This window comes from Penaeus monodon, chromosome 6 (genome assembly GCF_015228065.2).
Source record: "Penaeus monodon isolate SGIC_2016 chromosome 6, NSTDA_Pmon_1, whole genome shotgun sequence".
Taxonomy (NCBI): Eukaryota; Metazoa; Arthropoda; class Malacostraca; order Decapoda; family Penaeidae; genus Penaeus; species Penaeus monodon.
This window is the reverse complement of record NC_051391.1, coordinates 13,936,499-13,940,751: the sequence shown is the minus strand read 5'-3', so window position 1 is coordinate 13,940,751 and position 4,253 is coordinate 13,936,499.

Sequence of the window (4,253 nt, the reverse complement as noted above, 5' to 3'; positions counted from 1 at the left end):
ATATAAATATATATATATATATATATATATATATATATATATATATATATATATATATACTATCCATGATAATATAAGAGGTCGAGTTCCTAAATCGAGATTTAGTGGCTGGAAAACATACCCCCTCCCCCTTGCCGTCCCTCCTTCCCGGTCGGGTCTCGAATCCGCGGCAACCGACGTCCCTTTGGCCCGGGGACCACTACCTGGGTCATTAATGAGCGTCACAGTGAGATGTACTAAATAAAGGTGATGGAGAACTTTGTATGACTTAAGCATGGGTATCATTTCATCATCACTACAGAAAAGAATCCTCCAAAAGCTGAGAAGATCATTGTAAGACTCATTTAAGAAATTATGACGTCACATAATAGTCTATAGTAAAATTGATTGATAGATGCTTATATGCATTGCCTGTGCTTATTCAGATTCAAATCACTTTGAGCATTTTGACTAAACCTCATCTCGAAGCTTTGGTGACTATGTGCATATATATATATATATATATAATATATATATATATATATATATATATATAATAATATATATATGTGTGTGTGTGTGTGTGTGTGTGGTGTGTGTGTGTGTGTGGTGTGTGTGTGTGTGGTTGTGTGGTGTGTGTGTTGGTGTTGTGTTGTATATATATATATATATATATATATATATATATATATATAATATATATATATATATTATAATATATTATATAATATATAATATTATATTACTAATGTTCTTATGAAAAAGAGAAAGAATGGGGGCGAGAAAGGGAGACAGACGGAGGGAGAGATAGATTCAGAAACAGAGAGAAAGAGAGAGAGAGATGGAAGGAGGGAAAAAGAGAGAGAGAGAGAGAGAGAGAGAGAGTCGGTAGAGGAGAGAGAGAAAGAGAGAGGAGATGGGAAAGACAGAAAGTAAGAGAAAGAGAAAGCGAGAAAGAGAGAGAAAACGGGGAAGAGAGAGAGATAACTAACGCAAGCACAATGCAAGGGAGAGACAGGCACGCTTGGAGCCGAGAGGAGTGGCAGCCAGTGCACGAGTTCTTTTGTGACGTCATACAAACTTGGGCTGTTTTTACACCGTCTTTCGTGTGATCAATCTGTGCAACAGAAGCCGTACCCCCGCACTGCTTTAAAAAAGGGGAGACAGAAAGAGATAGAAAGATAGAATGAGAGAATGAGAGAAACGGGGGGGGAGGGGGGGGAAATCTCAAAATGTGTATATGTATATATACATATTTTATAAATATATATATATATATATATATATATACATATATATATATATATCCTATATATATATATATATATATGATACATATATATAATATATGCATTTGTATAAACACAATATATTATAAAACTACATAAAGTAAAAACACCACCACATACACCACACACACACACACACACACACACACACACACACAGAAATATGATATATATATATATATAATATATATATTATAAAATATATATACTATTAATATATTATATAATATATTTATATATATATATATATATTAATATATATATATTATATGTATGTGTGTGTGTGGTGGGTGTGTAATATATACATATAAATATATATGTGTGTGTGTGTATACACACATACATACATACATACATATATATATATATATATATATATATATATATATATAGATATGCCATATATATATATATATATATATATATATATATATATATTTATATATAATACATATGTAAACAAAGAAAGAGAGAGGGGGGGGGAGACAGGGAGAGAGAGAGAGAGAGAGAGAGAGAGAGAGAGAGAGAGAGAGAGAGAGAGAGAGAGACAGAGAGACAGACAGACAGACAGACAGAAAGAGAGCAATAGAGAGGGAGGTAGAGCGTCATGAGAAAGAGAGACTGAGGTAAGGAAACAGATGTGAGACAGAGCGAGCGGGAGGGGGTTGGGAGACGAGAGAGATGGGGAGGAAAGCAGGAAAGAGCAGGGGAACACAGCAGTGCTCAGCAATCCTTTTCCTTGGCGGCCGTTATGACGTCAGACAAAACTGACCACGATTTTCAATAGTCTCAGAATGATCAACATTTGCAGGATCCTCTACGTCATATTCTTGAAACGAGACCTAACCAATCACGACTAGGGAGAGGGAAAAGGGGAGGAGCTTCGCCGAAGCACAATCAATTTAAGAGGCTTTAGTATTGACCAAGATCTCCTGCGTTGGAGCCGTGTTTACTTAAATAAAGTTATTACATACATTAGTATTGCTTCGTTCTATCTGTTTTATATAATTACTAATATCAAATCAAAATAAAGATTCATTAGATATTCATACAAAAACTCGATCCAATCTTATTAATAGTAAAAAAAGTGAGACAGACAAATAGAGAGATAGAGCGTATAAAAGAAAAAAAGATGAATAGAGAGAGAGAGAAACAGTGAAGAAGAAAGGGCAAGGGACAGACAGACAGAGGAATAGAGTTGGGGGTGTGATTTTGACGGACAGACGGACAGAATGATGGTGAGGAAGAATTGGGATTGAAGGAGGGAGGCAAGTAGAGAATAGGGGGGGCGAGAAAAAAAAAATATATATATATATACATATATATATATATATATATATATATATATATATATATATATATATATTATGATAATTTCTATGAAGTATAGTCAACCAGATCTCATATGTGAATGTTGGAGATAAATATCCGTAGATATATAACGGTCCTTACTGGTTCTAGTAAGGCCACTGTAATACAATATACCATAAGGTCTGGAAATGCAGTACTCAAAATATTAGCCTTTATCGTTTTATACCCTAGAATTATATTAACAATGCAACTTTTGATTTTAGACTTGAAGTGTATTAAACCAAATTAATGTCTACCAGTTAAATGACTATTGTAAGCACACGCGAATGCGCTTGACCCCCGTGTCTAATAAGCGAATGCGCACGATACATTTCATGGGTAAAAATCAATTACACAAAGTGGATACGAGAAAGGTGTCGTAAAAATAGTCTTAAAGAGTTACAGAAACCCTTAGGAGAAAACTGAAGCGAAACAAGGGGAAACACCCACAAAAAGATAGTTCCAAGTGGTTTCTTTGGAGGATATACTAGTTGGTTCATTGTACTCGAGATCTGCAAGGGAAGGGCACACGTACATACACACTCGAACCTAAACACAAACACACATACGTCAGCAAATAAGAGCACACAAACAAATATGTTTCATTAAAAAGTACTCTATGAAATTAAACAAACAAATTAAAGGATCATGTGGAAAGGGTAACAAGAAAGAAAGAAAAACAATGTTACACATGTGACAGCTAATGTAATTTAGGAAAGACACACACGCACACACACGCGCGCGCGCACGTGCATGCAGGGAGAGAAAAGGAGAAAGAGTGATCCAAGAGAGGCAGAGAGAAAGAAAGATCCACCGAGGAAGCTACGATGATATTGTGTGAAAGGAGTTGCTTTGCACCGTATTTCGTCTGATCAATCTGTGCAACAGAAGCCTGGCCAGTGTACTGCAGAAGTGGCCCACCAATCACTAGCCTCCCTCAGGAAAGGGGCGGGCAGATTTTGCTGCCCTTCGACGCTCCTCCTCCTTCCTGGGACGAGACGCGATTGGTGGATCGCTTTTGCAGTTCACAGGCCAGAATCCGGCACAAATTGATTACAAATTGATTCTCTCTCTCTCTCTCTCTCTCTCTCTCTCTCTATCTATCTATCTATCTATCTATCTCTATCTATCTCTCTCTCTCATCTCTTCTCTCTCTCTCTCTCTCTCTCTCTCTCTCTCTCTCTCTCTCTCTCTCTCTCTCTCTCTCTCTCTCTCTCTCTCTCTCTCTATTACCTTCTCTTTCTTACATTTTATTAGACAGACATATAGATAGAAAAATGAATAAACATATAGTTAGATATCCAGATTATTATACAAAAACGAACAGAGAACGAGAGAGACAGAAAAGCAGGAACAGCGGGAAAACGAGAAAGACAAAGAATGAAGGAGATAGAGCTACAGAAACAGACAGAAAAACATGAAAAAAGTTCAGATCGGCATAAATTAACTAGTACTCTCGAACTTAATATCGTACGACTTAAATCATTCACGTGGGCATACTCCTTGTTCATTCTATATGGTATTTCATGAAGTGCACTCATTTTATAGTTCATGAATATTCTTTTTGTCAGATACATTTCCTTGCTACATGTATCATATAAGAGAAACGTTCCATCAATTAAAGAGAGAGAGAGA